The 24,212-nt window shown below is 36.8% G+C and overlaps 1 protein-coding gene across 15 annotated transcripts in view; it reads left to right on the forward strand.

The window, feature by feature from the left end:
- The window catches only part of OTUD7A (OTU deubiquitinase 7A), a 131,739-nt gene that overhangs the window by 69,163 nt on the left and 38,364 nt on the right, over nucleotides 1-24,212 (forward strand). For 12 of the 15 annotated variants that reach the window (XM_085234224.1, XM_085234221.1, XM_031555274.2 and 9 more), the window contains 3 exons: nucleotides 806-878; nucleotides 2,481-2,581; nucleotides 13,426-13,562. The gene's annotated coding sequence lies outside the window, so the exon portion shown is untranslated. Of the gene's footprint in view, nucleotides 1-805; nucleotides 879-2,480; nucleotides 2,582-6,681; nucleotides 6,825-6,916; nucleotides 6,962-13,425; nucleotides 13,563-24,212 lie in introns of all 15 variants that reach the window. The other 3 variants (XM_085234235.1, XM_085234233.1, XM_085234236.1) reach the window with 3 other exon arrangements.

Below are 24,212 nucleotides of genomic sequence, written 5' to 3' on the forward strand. Positions count from 1 at the left end.
TCTTGGTTGTGATATAAATAAGACAGATTTAATTTTGGCATCATTAATTACCTTTAAGAACTTACTGGAAATGTCTGGTGTTCTTTTCTTAAAGACTTTGTTGTGATTGTTTCAGTTTGAATCTAGTATAATTTAAATTTCTTATGTGTATCATTTTGCGTGTACTCATTTAATAACTGAATGTAGAATTGAATACTGAGGTCAGATTTATTGCTTGTTATGGCAATTGCAACTTTATTTAAATCTGTAATTCACAGTCAGAGACAACTATGTTTTTTTTATGACCTGTATATTGAAGAACAAGTTTTTATGTCTACTTGCCTTATGCATGAATTCCATAGGGTTACCATCAGGCCAATATATTTCCTTTCCCAGCCCATCTTACTATCTAGCGGATGCGTGGTGTCCATAGGGATAGTTTTAGCAGGAGGCAAAGGAGTCAAGGGAGTTTTTGTTTTTCTTCATGCAATCCCTTGTTAGTTTTTTTCTTCATGTTTTTGCTGTCCAGAGGGAGTTTTTTTTCTGGCTATTTTTGAACTGCAGTATAACCAGCACTTTTTAATGACACTTGAAATGAACAAGCACTTTCATAGGCAGTCATTCTTTGACTAGCTTTTTCCTATGTGCTGTTACTAGAAATGTTAACTTAGTTAGAAGAATTCTTTCTTTGAAATAATGCTGCAGATTGTAATGCCGGGGTCAGGATGTGTAGTGGGGATAATATAAACGGATGCAAAACAGTTCCTTGTAATGTTACTTTTGGAGTCAGTAAAACATACTCTGTGTTTTCTCTTTGTTCTCACAGGCACATAATACTCCAGAGCTTCAAAATCAGAAGTAAATTCATCTGGACAGTTGCCACCTGCCTTCCTAAATAGGTAAGCATACTAAAAACAGGAAAAGGGGCCTGCCTACTTTATTCCTTTGAGTAGCTGTAAACATCCCTTCCACTCCTTAAATTAGCATTTGTCATTTAGTTGTTTTGAAATGATGAACATAAGGGCCTTGCAAAGAAAACAAGAATTACACTTGTTTTCTAATTTGCAGTAATTAGAAGCATAGATTCACCTAGGTTCAAGATAATAAAATCCAACTATAAACCTGACCTACCAAGTCCTGTCATTAAGCTACATCCCTTAGTGCTACATCTACACATCTCTTGAATACTTTCTAGGATGGAGATTCCACCACTGCTGTGCGCAGCCTCTTCCAGTGCTTGGCCTTCATCCCATCTGTGAGGAAATTCTTCCTAATGTCCAATGTAAAACTTCCCTAGTGCAGCTTGAGACTTGTTTCCTCGAGCCCTATTGCTTGTCATCTGAGAAAAGAGAGACAGACACCCCTGTTGCAACCTCCTTTCAGGTTATTATAGAGAGCGATGAGGCTTCCTCTCAGCCCCTCCTCTTCAGACTAAACAGCCTCAGTTTTCTTGGCTGCTTCTCGTGCGTTCTGTTTTCTAGTCCCCTCACCAGCTTTATTGCTCTTCACTGAACAAGTTTCAGGAACTCTGGGTCTTTCTTGCAGTGAAGGGTCCAAAAGTGAACATAGTAGTTGAGGTGTGTTCTCTCTAGTGCCCAGTGCAGAGGGACAGTTGCTTCCTTAGCTCTGCTAACCATTTTATTCGAGTTGCAGACGAGGATGCTGTTAGTTATTTTGGCCTCAGTGCTGGCTCGTGTGCAGCTGTCAGCCAGCATGCACAGGTCTTTCTGCTGATAGGCTTTCCATCCACTCTTCCTCAAGGCTGTCTGGCTGTGTGGGGTTGAGTGTCGTGGAACTGGACTTGGCTCATCTGACTAGCCAAACCAGGTTACTCTGCAAAGCCTTCCTGACTTCAAGTAGATTGACAGCTCTGCCTAAATTCATGTTGTCTGTGTAGGTACCGAGGGTGCATTTGATCTCCTTATCAATATCGTTGATAAAAATGTGAAACAAAACTGGCACTGCTGAGACCTGAGGAATGCCAGTGATGACTGGCAACCATCTGGAATGAGCTCCGTTCATTCTGACTCTGAGCACTGCCTTCCATTCAGTTCTTCACCCAAATAAGTGTAGCCAACCAAAGAAACCTAAAATTACTAACAACTAACAGTGTGCCTATTGCTTGTGGCAGCATAGAGCTGTTGGACAGTGTATTGTTATTCATAAGATTAATCTTTATCTGTTCTTCGTAAAGCTTGAATACTAAGTTCCTAAAACCATGCATATTATTGTAACGTAAAACTGCTGCAGCAGTTGACTTGTCACTGCAAAAGCTCTGTTTGGGGCATTGTTTTTTGCTTTCAGATTTTTTTAAAAACTGTTCCTTCTGTAGTGATACAAGGGTACAATTCATTGTGAGGCTATAACTGAAGACCTCCATAGCAATAACCTTGGTGAGAACAGTGAAGTGAACCATACGTTTGCTAAGTACATGTTACTTAGCTGATTATCAGCTGCTGTAAATTGCCATTTGCTTGCTGACTTCTTTCTGCTTTCTGCAGGAGGAAAAAAGGGATTATTGGTGCCTGCCTCGTTTGCTTCACCAAAATGAGATAGGGCATGCAGGAGAGAAGGGATAGTTTTGCAAGTGGAAGCTACAATGGTGAGTTGGATTTTGTCCTTCTGCTGCAGAATTTCTCAGTAATACTAAATACGTTGTTTAAACCAAACTTCATGCAAATATTTCTACTTCTTTCTAAGTGTGTTACAAATAACATTTCCTTGGCAACAGTACTGGCTTGAAAAGTTTTTTCCAACTGCTTCTTCCTCCCTTGACATTTTTGGTCCACAGTACTACTGGAGGCGACAGTCAATAAACTAAATCAGCAAAATAAATAAATGGAGTTAAAAATAGTTCTTTTCTTCCATAGATGCACAGAAAAGTATGTGAAACTATGATATGTATTTTTTTATTTCACACCCAAGTGTCTTTTTTTTTTTTTTTAACATTATGCTGAAAATTGAGCATGTGGTTAACGTGATTTTTAAGTTTTGAGGTGCTAAATTCCCTCTAAAATTGTGATAATTGTGCAGGGACTGAAAATTAGTAGGTATTTTTTATAGCTAATTTGGCTTCCTTAGCTCCACCTTTAAAATAGTAACAGTTGCACACCTCACAGGCACTTTAAAAAAAAACATTAACAAGCTTAGTAAAGAGATATGTATATTCTGCACAGATGAGCACCAAAGGAGGAAAAAAGTCTCCATTCAAGTGGTTCAAAAAGTTACAGTAAGTTAAATTCCTGGAACATTTTAATTTGATTAAATTTTTTGAATGAAGGATAGAGATAACAATGGATTCTATTATTTTAAATGACTATAATGTTTTAATTATGAAGGTTATTCTAAAACTATGTCTGAAAGGAAAATAGTTAAGTAAACAACTGTACTGTTACTAGAGATGCTTCTATATTGTAGAACGGATTGCTGTGAAAACTTGGATTTTTTTTTTATCACTTTGCAAGTCAATCTGTAACTCATGTGAAGTGGAATAAAAACAGTTGCTCAGATACTTTGCAAAAAATGATGCATACATTCGTATTTAAAAAAAGAAAAAATTGGGAGACACTATTTTGGTAGTAGAGGAGTCTATGACACAGAACATTGTCTTCAACATATTAGGCACATTGAAAACTCTGAGTATACTTGACCAATTCAGCTTTCCTTTCTCTGTCCTGAGGTATAACAGCTGAACAGAGAGGTTGTGCATCCTAGTGTTGGTGTTGTGCTCTCTCTTGTATGTTGGCATATACAGTCTTGTTTTTTTCTGCAGCATTTGTCAGTCAATGAACAGTCATTGCAGAGAGCTGGATTTCTACATCTAACAGTTCTGAATTGAGCTCAGTATACAATATTGAGTACACTCCTTACTGGTTGTAGCTATAAAAATATTATCTCGTGGCATAATTATCTTCAGTACTTTTGGGGAATTGAGTAGGAAGATGACTATAAACCTGAGTAACAATTCCGTGCTGAAGACCATACTTCCTATGCACTCAGGTTTTGAGTAATAACCTCTTAATGCACTCAAGAAACAGAGTGATGACCATTGTTTCCTCATGTATTGGAATTCATATTAAACAGACTTAAATGGACTGGAGCGTGTGGAATTAAGTCAGGTAAATTTAGAATTCAGAGATTTTCAGATCTGAGTGGTGTTCAGATCCTGTTTTTCATCTCTGACTATCAAATGTCTCTTCTTGAATGCGAGTCCTTCAAGTGTGTCTCCCTTTCAGAAGTGGGACTTGATGTGCCAAACTATGTGAAGACTCCTAAGCTGTTGCTGAGCTCAGCATTTCTCTCAACAACTAATGAACACTTTTCTTTCAGAACTCCACCCATCCCTGGGAGCTCAGTTCTTTCTATTCAAAATCGTTGAGGGTTAAGAATTGTATAAATAAAACCTTTTCAGATTCTTGCTGAGAATTTCGTAGGCATCCAGTTCAGTCATGAGGGGGAAAAGCTGTGTCCAAGTGTTGGAATCTTCCCTCTGGAACCTTTGCCACCTCCAAAGTCCTTGTGGCTTGGGGCACTGCATTCACCATCCACAAGTCTTTCTCAGCAGGTGTCAGACTAATTTTATTTGTCTTTACCAGATCACCAGCACTGAATGGATTGGGTTGCTTTGCTCGAACAAAGTGAAGCATGTTATTGGCTTCTTTAATCTTTTAAAATTAATCGCTTTACTTGGAGCAGGGACTCCAGCTGATTCCCAAACTTTACCCATGATAGTGATCAGAGACCAGCAGTGCCTGTGTAAAATAAGTCAATCTCTTTTCTGACTACTTTGGTACTCAGGCTCTGCAAAGAATAGAAAATTCTGTAACTCTTAGTTTGTGTTACTCATCTACCCCAGCTGTCTGCCATCTCACGAGGGGCTGATGGTGGTGTAAGAAAGTACCATCTTTAGGTTGTAAGGAAATGGCATTCCTTGGGGCTTAAGGAATGTCCCAGAACTTTCTGGTAATGATTAAGTGGCTGTCAGAAAACAAATCTAATTTCTATTTTTTTTCATGCAGTTTATTTAGCTTGTATTCAGAATGAATAGACAAATGTTACTCCATGTTACGTAAGTGTTCTCTTGGGTCCTGATGTTGTGGTAGAATGTTTAGGGGATTATTTTGATATATTATAGAGAAATGCTATTCAGTTTCTCAGGTAACCAAACACATTACCTGTCACTGCAGGCAACTTACTCTTGATTTCATCATTTAACAGTTACTATTAATTCTAGGCTAGTTTATGACTATGTACCATTTGGTTGTAGTCTATTTGAATGTCAGTATTGAATTTATCATAGGAGTCTTCATTAAGATACAATTAATAAAGACTATGACCTGTGTGAGGATACTCAATTTTCTTTACCTAATGTGGTTAGAAGTGTGTTTTAATTATAGGCTATACGGTGTTATTTTGAGATTTAATTGCTGGTTGGATTGGTGTTTTTTGGAAGCAATTTTGTTACATGATAAATGTTGTCGTATGAGGTACGTATTGTCAGTGAGTGCAAACACATAACTTTGCTTTTCCAAATGTTGAAAACAAGCAGTTCTTGCTCTTTACTTCTGGTGTGTACCTTTCACTAGTGTAAGCTTGACTTGTTTACTTAATCCGTATGAAATCAAAACACTTCTACTGGTTAGTAGAAGTACAGTAAAATATTTTTAGGTGTTATTCCATAGGAAAAAAAAACCAGTAAAATTAGACAGTAATTATCTCTACCTGATTTCTCAGTTTTATTGATGCGTATAGGGGCTGAGAATGTATGGATGGAGAAGCTGGTACTATTTATGTAACTAGAAGGAACCAGTTGATACACGGGTGGAGGAGATAGGGAGTAACTTATTTCCCAAGTAAATCATCATCTGTCATATTTCTTCTTGAATTACCTCCATAGCTTTCAAGCAGGAAAAGCTGATACTATTCATTTCATGTGACATTAGAAATCTTTGGAAACTTTATTCAGAGCGAATTAAATCCTTGTGAATAACAAAAGTAAATTTCAGTGTAAATTAGGCCTGTATGATTCTAAAAACAAAAGAAAACGAAAAAAAATCTCCTTTTGGAACAGTTAATTCTTTACAGTGGACTGGAGGGTCTCTGTGCTCTTAGACTAAAGGAGCTTTTGGCAAGTAGTAGCTTACAAGACTGAAAAGGGTCAAACACTAATTAAGTTTCAGACATCTTTTTTAAGGTCGTGCTTTGCTAACTTGGAACTGAGTCAACATCCTTTGCAAAATGTGTGCTGCATATAATTCTGTTCCGTATATATTGTATCGCTGGAGGCTGAGAGATATGATTGTTCCATTTTTGTTCTCAAGTTATTTACTGTTGCTGTTTCATAAAAATGAATTGCACACTAGTGGGGTGTAATAAACCAAGAAGTTTCTTATTTCTTTTATTAAACAAACCAGGATTAAAAGGATGTTTTATTGAAATATCTTGGTTGAAAAGACACTGGAGAACGTTTTATCACAATGCACAATTTTTCAGTGATTGTTGTTAACAGAGGCTTTAATATGTACAATTAAATAATTTAAATTAAATTTTGCATTAATTTCTAAGGCATCTGTTAGAATTGCTTCATACTCTGGTGGAACAAGGCAATTTATTAAATATGCTTCTGGTTCTTGTAATGGTTAAAATGTCATCTAGGAGAGATATCCAAGAGAAAGCCAGTTGTCATTTCTCTGTATCTCTTAGTAGGTGAAGCTGCAGACCTGGTTATGTGGAACGACTTTACCATAGAACCATAGAACATTGAGGGACACTTGTTTTCTCTTGAGTGCCATCTGACTTATCGACCACACTTCTTGTGAAACAGGAATGCTCTGAAGTTACTAATGGTAGGAAGCATTGAGGAAGGCAGGAAGACAGTAAAAATAACAAAGATGTCTGTCCAGTTACTTTACCTGTTACGTTGTCTTTTTTATTATAGGAAGGACAAGCAGTGGGAAGTAGAAAAAAGTCTTACTAGAAATAAGTAAGTACAAGGCACAAAACATTTCAGAATTGATGCAGACGAATTTCATTTGAAAGCAGGAGCCAAGCAGAGCAATATGCAAAACAGTTTTATTTTAATTGATTACACTGGGGTTTGGTAAACTGTGTTATGGTGAAAACTGAGATTGACCCATACCTGTTCATTTCCAGGGCATACTCTTGGGCTAATGAGACAGCATCTTTGATTTTAGTAATTGAAATTAATCTTGATAAATAAATGTAACAGATGGCTTCTTCAAAAGGACAAAACATGATAAAATAATTAAAGCTGCGTAATAAAACAAGGAAACAGATGATCTCCTTGTTCTGCTTTATAAGAGTGCTAAAATCTGTATATCTAGTACTTGCTGGTACAGATGATTAAATACTATGCTGTAATTTCTGTAATGCGTCTAATTTCATCCAGCATGTTATAAAATTGTTTGCAATTTGTAGCAATACATAGGACAGCACGTTTGTGTGATGGGACTTTTAACCATCCTTCTGTAGAACCTAGACTCTCAAAATAGCTAATGGAAACTCCAGAGAACAACTTGAGCACATTGTCTACTTCCTTCTTCGGAGAACTTCTCTATTTGCATATTGACTTGTATGGCTACAGACTCAAGGATCTGAGTGCTCTGTTTTTCCATTACTTGATAAGAAAAAAAGAGTGATTAAAGGGGGGGTAAACCTTCAACTTGTCCATAGGATCTACAAATCAGGGTTATGGTTAGTTGGAAATGAAGTTTTGAAATCAGACATTAGACAATGTCATGTTAGCAAGCTCATAGGTGTGCAGCATTGAAGTGATGTCAAATGTCACAAAAAGGGGAAAACATTTTCAGCCTGCTTTTCTGACAGATGAGACTTAACGCCCATCCATCTGTGTGTCACTGTTTCCTATTTCCCTGAAACCATTACAGAATTTGGTAAATAGAACTGTGAAAGTTAATAAAAGTCATACAGAATTTGTAGAATTCTATTGCTGGTGGATAAGGGAGACAAACTAGAATCTGACTGATTTTTAGACTGTTTGAAAGCAGATGTCTGACCAGTAATGTATACGTGGTTCTTCTGGGTTACCTCTGCAGTGTGCTAGTGGCTGCTGAAATTTAGCATATAAAGGAGAGAATTTAAAAAATAATTAAAAAAAAAAAAATAGGGGTAGAACACCACCAAAGCCAGGATTCCTTCTTTCTGTTGTACATGGAATAGTTTCCTGCAAAGCTGATAAGAGTTTTCCAGGTAAGTATGCTACGTGTTGAATTGATCTGTTGATTCTGTGAATTCTGAGATGTTCATTGTCCCTCAAAGTGTGCTGCTGTGTGAGTGTTATTGGCTGGCAGCAGATAGATGGGTCCAGACAAAACTGAAGGGGTCAGTCCCACAGTGTTAAGAACTAGCTGTTGTTTCTGAAAAACGTTAGAGCTTGTTTGTAAACCTTGAAGGTCACAAGACTGTGTGCTACTTACTGCTTATCACATTTGTGCCTGTAGGTGCAGCTTTCTCTATGCTTGTATAAGGAACTTCAGCTTTAGCTTTCACAATCAAAAAGTTTTTTTTTCTTTAAGTGCTAATGTTCTTTTGCAAGAATACTGGAGGTTATTTTGTCACAGAAACAGTGCAGCAAAATGCAAATGGTGCTTGAAATGGGGTGTTTCTCTTCACTGTTCATTTTCAGAGTAAATAATTTATGTTATGCTGTTTGATATTGTAGTCAGCTTAGTCATGACCAGGAGAAAGATGCTGAGCCTAGAAGTAAGAGCAAAAGTGCCATAAAAACTAAAAACTGATTTTTTTCTTTACTTCTTCACATATGGTGAGGAAGAGTTTAAAATAAACCATTGCTATATTTTGTTCAGCCTATTAGAAATACAGAGGAGAAATGGCTGCAGATCCTTCCTGCTCTTCCTTACTCCATTAGCAATGCATCCTCTGCATCCTCTGCATCGGTGTTTTGCCGCTGTAGGATGAAAGCATATTGACCTATTGGCTATCCTTTCATTGTAAGTGTTACTTCTTTTCCATGCTTTTCCATCCAAAGTGATATATTCTAGTAGTTCAAGTCCTTTCCTCAGCCAGATTTCTTGAGTAAGAAACTTCATCCATTTCTTGTCCATAACTTTTGATTTCCATGTAGAAAAAGAGGCTCTTGCTGAAGACTTGGTTTGAAAATCTGCATCTGTCTTCTTCTTCAATGTTTAGTGGATGGATGCCTTCATAGAAAAGAGAGAAAAAAATATGAGGAGCTGATCACATTCTAAAATCCTGATTGGATTGGAACAGGGCTGATAGTTCAGGAAGACTTCCATGGTAAGCCTTCAGTAGTGACACCTGCTGGGGTGACATCCTAACAGGCTCTGACACTGACAAGGTAAATTGCTATGTGGAAATTTCCTAATCATCTGTCAGTAGTGGTGTCAAGTGTAATAGAAATTCTCAGGATGCCTTTTTGTTTGAGAGCACCCTGCTCAGGGCTTTCGGTTTTGTCATTTGAATTACAGAGAAGATGCAGAGCCAGATTTTCAGGTCCCCTGCTGGAGGTTGTTTACATAATTTTGCACCTTTTGGCTATGGCTTTACTCCAGGAGACTGGCAGTCTGATTTAATCAAACAGATCTGTCTATATGCAGATTATATGGTCACATAAACTCTTAAAAAAAAAAAAACAACCTGCAGATCAGATTCAGGGTTGTCTGAAGCTGCTGAAGAAGCAGCAATTCAGTCTCTTTTCGATGAAATCTATTTGTGAAAGTGTTATTTTTAATTCTTTTTAGTTGAAGACTCTTTAAAGTTTATAGCCATTAACTATAGATGTTGCATGTCAGAAAATATTATCTGCTGTGCAGTTTGAGTAGCGTTTGTGTTGCAGATAACCACATACATCTCTGTTACTTAAAGCACAAATATGGATGGCATGATCTCAGTTCAGATCCAAGTTTAAGCATTTGACTAGTTGATGGTGGTAATGTTCTCATTTTACTGACATCCCTACTTTTCCTTTGATGTTAGTGCTTGGAAAAAATATATATTTTCAAGGAGATAAAATTCAGCTTATTTTTAAGTCTTACGGCCAATAGATGCTTTGCTTTTCTGTGTCTGTTGACTGCAGCTTCAAGCAATTAGCTCATTCTATCTGTTGTGAAAAGCAGAATACTTCCAGTTAATTGAGTGGTTCAGTGGAAAATCAGGAGGATTTTTTTTGTTTTTTTCTTCCAAAATATTTGTAAATAAGAGAAAATCTGACTTAGATGAGGAGATAGTGCACTGGTAAAACTGACTGACCAATTTACTGGAAAGTTGTTGACACTAACTGTAAAAACATGTTTTCAAATAGGTTTTTGTAAACCTGAGTAGTGGAATGAGTTATTCTGTTTCTCCGCTTCTCATGCTATGATTGGTCACCCATTTAACCACCATGTTGAGGAGTTCAATTAGGTGTCTATTTTTAAAGATGACAGTAAAGTAAGGTTTCCAGCAAAATTGTTTTCTCTCCTATGAGATCCATGGTCTTGCCTGTTTGAGCACTTGTTTTACCAAACTCTACTGATAGATTGCTGTGGGACCATTTGCCCTCATGAAATAATTTTCTTTTTCTGGCCCCTTCTCAGCTGTTTCTACTTCATATGATGCACAAACATAGTTTTAGATCATCTTTGAAATCGTCTCCATTCCATCTTTGCATCTTTTTGTTTTGAATCAAGAGTCAGAGGATTTCTTCCTTCTTGCTTGCTTTTCTGTCTAATAAGCAGAATTAATTTTCTGCCTTGATACTAGGGAGAATTTCTATTGAATTGACAGTCTATGTTATCCAAATTGACAATACATACTTTCTAAAAATAATCAGCTACAACCCAATCAGCTTTGCATGCATTTAGTTTCAGACCAGCAGCTAAGTAGATGTTTATCAATGTCTTCAACAACGTATAAACGTGAGACAGGGAATATCGCTTTGGATAGCTTCAGTGAACACTTACTTAAAATAAATCTTTATTTTTGAGGACTTATTATTGGGGAAAAAAGGCAAAAATACAGATGTTATTGAAATCTATGTTTAAGGTAAGTTTTAAAAAGTAGATGTAAATATTTCCTTCTGCAGTGAATTGAGCTGGTGGAAGATGCTTATGTGCTAAAGCTTGCGGTAAACTATGCAAAATGTATCATAATTCCTTAGAGCTCTGTTGTCATCAGGTTTGATGACTAAAGCTCAAAGCGGACTCAAATTCTTCTGTATTTTCTTTTCCTCTTTACTGTCTTGTAGTCTGTGATGAGCAGTTTGTTTCAGGAGAGACTTCAGAAGTCTAGGCACTGTTTACCTATGTGAGCTTGGTATACGTGTAAAGAAACAGGCGCCATTATAATTTTCTTAAGCTGGTGCCTGTAGAAATCAATATTCAGTGTGCTGAAGGGGTTTTTGTCTCAACCCCTTCAGGCTTACTTTGCAATTAATGGGAACTTCCATATTTTTCTGTGGCTTTCCAAATTTCCTGTTTCACTTACTTAACTCCAACTGTGTCCTGCTTTTCATAGCACATAATGATGGATGATGACGACAGTGGCTATTAGAACAAGCAGTCTACTTCTCAGAGGCACTGAGTATCCACTCATCCCGTTGAAGTTGGTTAGCAATGTTCAGCAGCAGTCAAAATCAGGCTGCACTATTTTACCATCAGATTTTGGATATCTGTTAATTACTAATGCTTTTTTTTATTGTGTCCAATTCCTCTGCATGTTTCCTTGTGACACTTTCCTTGATGCATCAGCTTCCAGTTTTCCTTGTTGAACCTGGATGTCCTGATTATTACTTCTAAGGTTGTCTGAGTTACAGTAAAGAATTAAAAAGACTTTTATGACTTTAGAGGTGTTTGAATCTTAGTCGTAGGGAGAGAAAACTTAATGCTAAGAATTGATTTAACTAAATGAAAGAGGGACTTTCTTGCTGCTTTAGAGTATTTTATATATTTTTTAAAAGGTTGGAGAGCCACTCTTAATACTAGATAACTTCAGAATAGATGCTAACCATGTTACTAGATTTGAAATGAAGTGAAAGTCTAGACTAAAAATGAAGTGAAAATATACCTATACTCTCACTAGAACTTAGCAAATGAATTACGATGAAGAAGAAACAGATTCAAAGAAAACAGCACAGACTTGCAATAGTACAGTACTTCTTTTGCCTTTATTTTTAAGAAGAACTGCACGTTTTGTGTTACTACCTGGCAAAAAAATGAGTAATGACAAAGCCACAGTTTTACCTTTCACCTTCGATACATACATCTTCTGATATACTGTTCTGTACTACTTACATGGATGGAAAGGTGCTTTCCATCTCTGCATGTGTATCTGATGCCCATTTTCCAGTTTTACTAATGGGTTCTTCATAGATCATCAATTACTTATGTAGTTCAAGTGAAACACACGGAAAGTATTTGCTACATTAAATTATGCATCTTCAGAATGTGAAATGAATCATTCAAGCTTTCAAGTTTCATATCTCTATGTTTTCTCCTTTGTATTTCTAGTTGCTCTGAAAAATGTTGCAGATGACGTTTTTTTAATGGGAAATAGAACTAGACATGCTATTCTTATAATTAGCTTCACTAAAATAAATGCAGTAACCAAAGAACTTCCTCTCAGAGAAACGATGATGGGAGTTGTGGGGTTGGGGAACTCTGCCTGTTCAGTTTTGTTGCATAATATGTCTGTATGAGCTCCTTTCTGCTGTGGCTTACCTAGCTGCTGTATATGCTTAACTGAATTCCATCACACTACATGGGTGCCTGGCCAGGCTCCAGTACAGTAACTTGGTGTGCTCTTTATGTTATATGTATATGAGAACTTGCAAGATTGCCTTTTTTATATGTTATCTCAATCTCAGAAGTTCAGTTCTTCATTTCTTTTTAAGACACTGCAGGAGGGGAAATTTTCATACCACTGTCTGTCCCTGGAGCTGTGGGGTGAACCATTTGGTAGAATCAGTATTTTTATGGGGAACATAGAAAAATCACCATTATATGCATTGCCTTCGTATAAGTAATGATGCAGAATTCAAAACTGACAGTTGGGAAACAGCAGCTGAGTTATTTACCTCAAGATCTGAAAATGCATGAGACTCCATTTTAAAAAACTACTGAGCTCTTAGTGTTGCCTCTGCACCGAGCATTCAGTTGAGCATCAGAACCTTTTTCTAATGTCTGTGTAGGAGAAAATAAGGAATGGTTGCATAGTTTTATCAGTAAGTGCCCTATATAAGTTTACAAACATTTCATACTACAGCTGCTCAAGTAATCTTTTTAATGCAGTTTATTGCATTTACCAATTTATCTGCATTGGTAGTAGTGCATCTATTAAGCTGTTGGTGTCAAAGGCAGAGCTGTCTTTTGACAGTGATTGATGTAATTCAAATAGTGCAGAATAAGAATAAGAGCAATGATTAATATCTTTTTTTTTTTTTTTTTGCAGATTTCTCAGGGGACACAATTTTGCTTATTCATACCTTTTACTGTGGCAAAAATGGAGTATTTTCCTTACCAAAAACCAGCAGCATAACGCCTATCAGACACTTGCCTCAAGGAAATCTTATCAAAAGTCTGTTCACAGTAAGTGAAATGAAAAACTTGCTTTAAAGTAGCTTTAAACTGCTTTGTATCTATTTATGGCTCAAGAACAAGCAGCCTTAAAAAGAGAACTAATCTTGGCAGTCTGGCTTTTAGCAGCAGCTGTTTGCTCTTAAGTGAGAGTATTGGAGGAAATAACTTGTAAAGCAGTTTGAGGTTGAGCTGCTTCCTGATCGCTGCGTACCATTGCATCATACCTGTGTTTTCTGTTCCTCGCTCCCTACCCCCATTAAATATTTACCGCAGTGCTTAGCAAACTGGATGCGTGAATAACACAACCTAAAAGATTATCTGTGTTGTAAATGAAGGTGTAGCCTCATGTTGCTATGACAGTTTTAGTATTCCCAATGTAGAAACAGGAGACTAAATAACTCAAAATATAAGAAACAGCTAGTGATTATTCTGCTTTTCATTGTGCTGGGTTTTGAGCTGCGTGCATTTTGTGGTGCCTGTAGGCTTAAGTGTTAACTTATAATGCGATTCTATGTTAAAAACCAAACAAACCCTCCAATAATAATTATTCAGTATCATGCTTTTCTACTTACTGAGATAAATTGTATGCGTGCAAAGTAATTGTGAAGTATTTAATATATGGATGACAGAGGAAATTGTAAGGTTAGATCTTTTGCCAGGGTACCTTCTTTATCTGAAGGCTGAAATTTGGAGGAATATGTTCAGGACAGTATTTTCTTGCAGAAGCATAATGAAAAATGTTTAAATATAGGGGGAAAAAACATGAAAAAAAAAAACCTCAAAATAAGAAGAAAATCTAGTTTATTCTAATTGCTTGTAGTTTGTAGAGGTACACTGTAGTGGAATAGACAAGTTTCTTAATGAAATTGTGCATTTAATAAGAGGTCTCAGATTGCATTTTCAGTACAGTACAAGATACCGCCTAGGTATTTATTATTTTCCGATATAAAAGAATAATTGATACCTGAATTTGATTTAAGATGAAGCTTTGTTTTAGGGAAATTCCATTTTTATCAGTGGCATTGCATTTATCTTTCCGCTGCCTTCTGCCAGACAATAATTAGCACACTGTGAGAACTTGTGTGAATAAAATAAGGGAGATGATCTAACTGTCTTATGTTCTGGCCCTTATCTGTTGTCCTGCCTGAATGCGAAGACATCATAACAATAAAATTGCTATATGCTGGAAAAATTTTGATGGGGATGGATGTGGACAGTTCTTCTCTCCCGCTTGTTGTCTCATTTCTGTTGTGGACCCCTCTTTCCATGAACTTCTCATTTGTCTATGAAATACTTCTCTCTGAGATCACTTATAGTGCCGTAGTATTATGAAATCCTTCTCAAGCTCCATGAAAAGACAGTTGTAAAAGTGTTCCTGCAGCACAGCGAGGTGGGAACATTGCCTGAGTAGTGAATTTATCTCCCCGCTCTCATCTGGCACGGGGCAGCTGCTGTACTTGTGCAGCGCCAGGAAAGCACCTCTGAGAGCCCTTGCTGCAGTGACTGTAGTTGTTTCAGAAGATTTGAAGGGGATTCAGGTATTTTAAGATATTGAGCATCTTTAGCTTTCTGTGATGTTTCTGCAGCAGGAGTGTGCTGTAGCTTTTAAGCGCAGCCTTATCTTTTCAATCTTTCCTACATTCTTTTATCTTAGCCTGCAATACAAGGTTCTAGTCTCTAGTTTTTCATTAAGTCTCCTCAAAAGGTAATTTAGTAGAGTCCTTTGTCAATACTTCTAGCTTCAAGGAAATCCAGTAAACAAGCAAGTAATAAATGTTTTAAATAACATTTCTGAAATTGAACAGCCTTTCTCTTTGATAGTTCCCACAGGGGCTTATTGTGCTGACTGAGGACTTCTCAGCACATCTTCCCTCGTTCTCTGTTTTTCACTTCTTTGTCTAATATATCAGGCCAGGACTCATCTACACAAGGTACCAAGGAGAATTGATGGAAGTCAACTAAATGTGGGAATTTAAAGAGGACGGTTTAGATCCCACCAAGTCTCTGTGTACACTCTTCCATTCATTATTAAAGTGGCCTCCAGTGGATTTAGTTTAATTCACTTCAAAGGTGAGATGAGCTGAGCCAAATTAACACCACATTTTTACTCCCAGATGATAGTGTTTGCAAAGGAATTTAATAGACTTGGACAAATCTAGTTAAATTAATTTGGGCTGATTTTCCGGAGTTTCACTGTGTGGACAGAACCTTAGCATTAATATCTGATGGGAGTCTTTGTCTTTCTTCTTCACCTTTTGTTCCTGTAACTTTGTATTATTCTTGAGAAAGAAGGTGGTCTATAAATAAATGCTGTCTTGTCATAATGCTTGTTTAACATTCTGTAAGTAATTTATAATTATCCCACTTCAGTGATGAGTGTAGTGCGTGTTACCTCCTGTTAGGGTAGTTATTGTCATTTTGGATACTTCAGCTAATGCCTTTTAATTTGATACTGTAACTACAGGTGTTATCAGGATCTCATCCATCCAGTATTAAAGCATTTTTTAATCAGACTTTGAAGAAATGGGTGATTCATATTTCATACTAGTTTTGACCATATGTCACCTTATAATGTCATTATGCATTGCCTGTTAATACAGTGATTTGCCATTCTGGTAGTAGAGCACAGTAAGATGCAGCTAATCTGAATGAAGGTGTTTGTATGACTTGAAATATCATATTATAAGAATACATAAATAATAATACAAATAATGTGCTACATAATAAGTAATTTTTGGATGCACACATGCATATATGTTTAAGCTCTATACAAATGCATGTATACAGTGAAACAGGTATTGTTTTTTCTACTGCTGGCTACTGGGGAGGAGCTGAGTTGAATGGGATGAATGTAAAATCTATAGTAAAAATATTTACGAGATAAGATCTCTTTTAATTGTCCTTGAAAATTCTATAGTATAAAAACAAATATCTACTCAGAACTATGGTTATGAAGTGACCTATGAGTGCTGTTCAGAGAGGCTCAGTGTTTCATTTAAGCAGCTTTATGTCTAGTGTGCCAAATGTGAATTTCTGATGGCGAGGAGTAGGCTTCTGGTAGGTGGTGTCAGCAGCTTGCATGTTTGGGCATTGCTGGAGAAGTTGGGTGAAAGCTTAGGGCACGTGTTGTGTAGAAACACTGAAATTGCTGCAGGGAGAGCTGGGAGGTCCTGAGTGAAGGACAGCTGTGGAATATGTCTTTCTAAATGGCTTTGTTTATTGCTTAACGTGAGAGCTTTTGTTACTAAACAGAGCCAGCCTGTATTTCAGTATGCATTGAGACTGCGTCGTTCTAGCTGGAGGCACTTGGTATAGGAAAAGCTGTCTTCTGATCTGAAAGAAGCTGCTGATAGAATTTCTGTCTGGTTGTTTCTCTTTTTTTACAATCTCGAGCTGTCTTGACGCATTAAGGTGAATGTAAAGCAAAGCATATGTGAGATTAAAAAAAATAAAATTCCCCAGGTTTTCATGATCTTTTGGCATTTCAACAGAGATTCAGGTACCTGAATACAGACTTGGTAAGCACGATAGGTAGGAATGGATGATTTGGGCACCATGCTCATAGATGTGTATCGTCATTTTGATAGCTCTGTATTGTCTGGGTTGCCCACACAGGACTAGCAAATATAATGCAGAATTTAGAGCAGCAAGTGTAATTCAGAGTAACTGTATGATGCCTTTGGCTTTTGTCTGAACTTCATGTTTATTTTTCTCTTTTCGCTTACTGAGTGATTATAAATAAAGTTAAGAAATGAGAGTTACAAATCTGTACACCTCCCTTCACATAAGTTCAGATGCCGTTGGGTAACATTTCAGACAATTTTGCCTTTTAAATTTTGAGAATTGCAGTATATTTCGCACAGCTGTCATAAGTCAGGGTGGAATTATAAAAGACTTCACTTTCATCTAGCTTCTGCCTTGGAATTTCTCTAAATTTGAGCTCTTCCACTCAGTTATTTTCTTGTTGCATAGCTAATGGTGGCAACTATGCTGAAAAATAGCATTTTGTAGCTGAGAGTTTTCTGTATCAAATAGTGTTGTTGTGCTCTTTATACCTATTGTTTTTCTATGGAAGTAAGTAGAAGGCATTACTTTGAGAGCAACCAACATCCATAAATAACAATGATTGATCTATTGTAATCACTGTCAGAGCATATTGGTTAGGTAATTCTCATCTGCAAATGAGACAAGGTTTGCAGCAGTCTGCCGAATTGTTATTGACGTACAGAAATCTCTTTGAAATCCCAGATAACAGCAAATATCTATTAAATATAATAATCAAATTGATGGCCTATTCAAATTCAAAGGACCAAGAAAAATAAGTTGTTCTTTCTACAAGCATTAAAATTAATTGTAAATATACACATATATCAAGTAGAGAAATAACTAAAGAAAGTGCTATGAATTTTTGAAGAGCTTTCATGCAGAGGTATTTACCTTTTACTGTATTTAAACAAAGATAGATCTTACACTGCCAAAATTTAAATCTTCAGGATTAAATAAACAAGAAACTTCCAAAGGAGCGATCACTCCAATGTGAGACTAACTCAAAAAAATTAACATTTTTAGAGATGCTTAGAGTGCGATCACTTCAGTAAGAGATTATCTTAATAGCTTCTGCTTAACTCACAACAGTGTCCTGAATAGGAGACCAAAGAAAGTGCTGAGTAATAGGGAGCTGAAGGAAAAAAATAATGATCCTGTCACAAGCTGTATTGCTCCCACGAGAAAAGGAATACCACTGTTTTTGAATAGTTGTGGTTACAGCCTGAGTAGCAGTGAGTAGGTTAGTTGGGCCCCAGCTGTAGATTCCAGGTTGAAATTTGGACTGAATGCTAGTCGTGAAGGCCGTGGGAGAACGAATATAATTTCTTTACCAAACTTCTTGTTTGTTCTGTATATAAAGATCAACCACCTCCCCCCCCAAACTCCATCAACCCTTTGGTAGGGCACTTTGGACTTGGAAAATCTTTCAGAAATTTGAAGGCAGGTGATTCAGTCAGTAGTCAGTAGCAGTTGGCCCAAAGCAGCAGATACGGATAACCTCTGATCTGGATAGGATTTCAGCATGTGCTTAAAGTAAAGCACATGGTTCTGTGGTTGTTCTGGTGTGGGTTTCTTTTTTTGTAATTTTTTTATTTTTTGCAACTTAACTACAGTGATTTGTATAGATGTGGTTTAAATGAATGTGACTGAATCTACATGGTCAGTTTACACCATATTGTTACAGTTCTGTAAAATATTGAAATTTGATCGTTACGTAATGTTTCCCTAACTCTTTAGAAGTTCTGCATTTTTCTTCAGTGCTTGGTTTCCTGAACTAACATTTCTATTAGAATTCAGTCTAACGTTCTAGCAGTTATTCCTTGCCATGTAGAACACATTCATTCGTAATATCTTGCAAAAAATTAATAGCCATGTAGTTGACAGGAAATGAAATAAGGTATGTTCAGGAAAATAAATTTGACTTGTTGAGTTCCTTTTAAAGACAGTACTGTTTGTAGATACAGAGAGCAGCATTACTTATTATGTTGGCTGTAAACACCTTCACTTATTTGCAGTTGCTGTGCTTACTTCACATTGTGGCAGTGTGGTTTACAATTTTAGCTCTGTAGTCATGTACTAATTTTTATATAAATTATTACCGCAATCATAGTAAAGATGTTATGAATTCATCTAGCTAGTATGACTCTCTGATTTTTATTTTTTTTAAAACTGTATCTTGGATGCAGACCTGATTATATCTGTGCTGAAGAGTACATCTATACTTATTATTATTATTAAATATATATATTTATGTATATATATAACAGTGCGTATATGTGTATATATACATGCGTGCACACAGGTGAGCATGCAGAAATTCACGTCCCTGGCTATTCAGGGGATGCAGAAACAAAGTATGATAGAAATGTTAAGCTGCAAAAGTTCATTGAAATAAGGTCATGGTGTATTAAACGATATTGAAATTAGTCCAAATAAAGGGTAGAGTGAAGTTTCATGTTTGGAGTGAGCTCTTGTTCCTGTAGGCAAACTACAGTATTTTTCTTACCTAAAAATTGTGTTTTGATTGCTATTTAAAAAAAAAAAAAAAAAAAGTTAAAAATTCAGTGTCATTCTTTTCAGTCACTCTTGGCAGAGCATTTTTTATTTTTCAAACCAGTCCTACATGTTAATATTTAAATCCTTTTTACTTGATTGACAAATACTCTTGACAATTAACTATTCTTATGTATACGTGCTGTTCCTTCCAGACGGTCTGAAGAGCTGAGTTCCTACGTTAACTGTCTTAAGATGATATTCTGCTTCTAGACAAAACTCTAATGGATTGGATTAATTACAGTTTTTTGCTTAATAAGTTTATGTTGTATATGGATATTTGGCAGAATGTGATCTAATGAAAACTGGAACAACTTTAGAAATGTAATAACCACATTTTTTTCAGTAAGCCAGAAACTTTAAGCCTGTGAAAGTGTAAGTAAATACATTTTACATGCAGAAAAGAATGAAAACTTGCACTGCCTCAATCCGAAGAATTTATATGTTTCACTAATAACAATTTATTTGGTGCATTGGTTCAATTTAATGCTCTTATCAATATAGTAGAATTATTACATTCTTCATCAAATATGTCATGTCAGAAAAAAATACTTTCCAAGTCTGGAGCTCTGCACAAATAGGGTCCTTCTGCCATAACTACCATGCAACAAACGTGTCTGCACTTTCTGTGTAGCTAGACCAGCTGAGAAGAGTGAGTAATGCTAATGGGTATTTATAAAGCCATGGGAGAGAGGACAGAGTGGGCTTCATGTTATCAGTGAATGACTTTCCCCTGGCCTACTGGAGATTTGTTGTCATGTTGTTGGAGATGCTTTTTTTTTCCTTTGAAGGTTTAGTTGCCGTTTAGTGTTTGCCTTTCCAAAGGTTTGTCCATTTCAGAGCTGTTTTCCTTTCACTTCCTTGCTTGTGTTTTCACAGGAAATTGTGTGATGCCTTAGGCTTGGGATTTGTTTCAACGTACTGGCTTTCCACCAATTTTGGAGGAAAAAGTATTTTTAGGTTGTTTGATTTTGCCCTTTGATTTTGAAGAAGCGAAAGTTAAATTCAGATGAAGGCTGTTTATGTTTGAGAACAGCTCAGTTTTAAGAGAGAGGTACTAAGGGGGAAAAACAGATCAAATATTGTTAATTCAACTTCAGATCCTTTCACCCATTTCAATATTTAGAATCAACTGGTATTTCTTCTTTAAAGCTTTTTAAAATGCTTTTCTTACAACAATTATCTAACAACAGATTATTCCCTTTCATTGCCTCTTGTATTTGTGCTGAATGAATATGAAATTATTTAGGGAAGAAATTTTGAGTACAGAGTGAGTGAAGCAAGAGGTATCACTTGTGCTTTGAGGATCAAATAGTTTTTGTCTGCATTCAGTACGACGTGCTGTTCATATATCGTGTGTGTGACACATTTGAAAGAGAAACAGCAAGTACATAGGTTGCCTCCTATTTATTTTTAAAGAAACTACGATAGGTACAGAGAACACAATAACTCTATTTGATAGAGAAAATTCTCAGCTACAGAACACTATTTTTTCAGCATAGTTACCATCATTAGCTATGCACTTCTGGCAGTGGTGAACATAAGCCCTCATGCCACGCTTGTAAAAATCTGCACCAGTGGAGGTGACCTGCTGCCACCACTGCAGAAATGCACTGCTCACCGTCTCAGTGTGCTCACATCCACTGGTTGGGCTCCATAAACGTTCAGCGAGCATCAATGAATGTCACTGGGTGCCATTTTTTAAACAGGAAGTCATTTCCACTCCTATGGTTTATCTTCTCTTCCATGTCAGATGTCATTCTGTCAGACTGCCCTCTGCTGCCATCTGTCCCATGGCAACAGAATGTAGCAGAGTATTGGTAGCTGCCACACCAGCAATGTTCACCTCTGACATCATGGACCAACATAATGGAACAGGAGGTGTTATTTTCAGTGGGTGTAATATGGAAGAGTGTGTCGGATCTGCTCCAGGTGCATGTGATACGTACGAGGGTAGGTTATGTTAGCCAGGCACCAGAAGTGAAGGTGATAGTCGTGATCTTAATGTGAGGAGAGCTTGCATTCTTCTGGTGAGAACAGTGAGCCTGGTAGCCAGCCGGGTTCTGAGCTCCCTGTTTGTAGTGAATTACTGACTGCCTTCTTCCTTACAATTTATCTTCTTTTCTTCCTTTCAATCTTTTCCCAAGTCCATCTGGATATGTTTTTACAGCTAATAGCAGTTTTATGGCAAAGAGTATAATTTTCTAAATGCTATTTTGTGGGGTTTTTCTTTGTTATTGCTTTTTGTCTCGATACCTCTCTAAATCTGAGAGAGGTAAGAAAACAGTTCTTTCTGACGTTAAAAAAAGAAAAGAAAAAAAAAAAAACAACCAATAAATCCCCATCTGGGCTACTTCAAAATTATTAAGGGAGGATCTTTGTTTTCAGAGTGTAGAGCATGCATTGTTCCGACTTTTGTAGAGGTTTTTATTCGCATTGAGTGGTAGCTGAAGGAATAGCTAGACCACCTGCCGTCTGTGATAATTATGACTAGAAATAGTCTGCTGAATGAAATAAAAAAGTGAAATGGTTTATATAGTTAGCTCTAGCAACAAAGTATTGCTGTAGTAAGAGACCTAGTAATTTGTCTTTAGAGACTTTTTTCAGTAGAACTGTTAATTTTTATGGGCTTAGTAGTACCACCTCCAGTTTGTAATACTTCAGAGACTTTTTCAGGCTTGGCCAGTGTATGAGAAAAGAGTTTCTGCAGGCCATTACTCAGTTGCTTGTATAGCAGGGGTTTTAGTTGTCTCTTACAGCTTCGGATGTGCTTAATTCGGCACAAATGAAATTCGGAATTTTCCAGGAAACTGAGCAGAGACCAGCTCCAGTCAATGCATCTCTGCATGTCTGATTTCATCTTTAAGTAATCCTTAATGATGAAGCAGTGGTTACTTCAAGTAATCAATGATGGGTTTGTTCTTAGTTGTCTTTCAATTTTAATGTTCATGAACATGTGGCTGTATGAACCCTTCCATTTTTTAGGCAGTTCTGTCTGAATAAACACCACTAATTCAGGCTGTTTTGTAAATTGAGGTCTGATGAGTACCAGGAAAATCTAAGTAGCATAGATGCTTTTGTGCAGGTGTTCTAAGCACTTCTGGAGGACTCGAATCCTAGAGACATGTGTAGCATAGTGCACAAGCACAGAAGATGCATTCAACTAGAGCATTCGTCATGCTGTCATGGATTTGAGAGATCTGGTTTGATACTGTCTTAGCAATCAGCATAAGTCACTTGTTTTTTAGCTGTAAAGCTACTATTTGTTTTATAACAGAATCTGGATACTATTTCAATTTATATTGTTTCTCAGGAAAGCAGCAAGTGCCATCTTTAGCTTTTACATGTTTTCATCAGCTGTCAGTATGCGGGGATAACCAGTTTTCTACATGTAGCCAGAGAACCAGAAAGAACTTAGTTTATAGAAAAGATCTTCTGTAGAAGTCCATAGAAAAGATTATTTAACCTTTGCTGGAATGGATTAAAAATAACATGGTTCTGTTGATGTGGTTACTGAGTGGGTTCCGATGGTCGTGTAATCATAAGGCAATTCTGGGGTGTTTGCTGATGTCATAAATGCAGAGATCAGTCCTGTCTTTAGCTGTTAAAAGGATATCTGTTCAATAGTAAAGTGAAAAATACTGAAATAATGCTGATACTGAGACAACTCATGAACTGACTTCTTCAGACTGATAGGCACTTAAGTTTTCAAAATTTATGAGCAGTCTAGCACACAGACATAATGACTGCACTTGATTGCCCAGCTGGTGCATTTTAAATCACTAGTGATAGACTCAATACTACTGAGTCACTCAGTATTAGAATCTGAAATTTGCTAATGTTTTGTATCATTCACCCGCAGCAAGTTCTTCTAGCTTGGTCCATATGTTCCTGCTGGTTAAGATTCGTCTCATACTCCTAGTCACTGAAGAAATCTCTTGGATCTGGTTTCTTATGGTCTTTTCGTATGGATGTTAGGTTCTGTTTAATAGAGCGGATCTGTGTATGAGAATGTGTCAAACAATAGCAGCATTATCATCCTCAATTTTTATTTAAACAGAGAAAAAGGTTTCAGTTGCTACAGAGCTTACATGTTGACTCTGACCGTGATTGACTAAGGTAGTACTCTTCTCTAAAGTGCTAGCATTCCTTTTTAAGTAGCCATTTCAATACTTCCAAGTTTCCTTTTTTTACCCCACCTCTTCTTATTGTTAAGTATTAGAAATGTTTCCTGGCCCATGATGATCCTTAGGAAAGGACATTAGTTCCTTTAGGTAACAGGGAAATCAACTGCTTCCTTTTTTATTATTATTATTTTGTTTATTTATTTATTTATTATTCTCCAGTTTTATAACTCTGTGGCTGTGGTACAAGCAGGAGCCAGCCCATATCATCTGTTCCCAGTAGGAAATGTCGGTCTTCATCCTTACACTTGGCAAAGGTGCATCTGAGCCTGTGAGAAGTTAATTGGAATGATCTAATTCATATTTAAAGGTAGATGTTGACCAGTGGCAAATAGAATGGGAGTAAGATCTGCACTTGTGCTTAAGTTATGCATTA

This window comes from Meleagris gallopavo, chromosome 12 (assembly GCF_905368555.1).
Source record: "Meleagris gallopavo chromosome 12, MGAL_WU_HG_1.1, whole genome shotgun sequence".
NCBI classification, from domain to species: domain Eukaryota; kingdom Metazoa; phylum Chordata; class Aves; order Galliformes; family Phasianidae; genus Meleagris; species Meleagris gallopavo.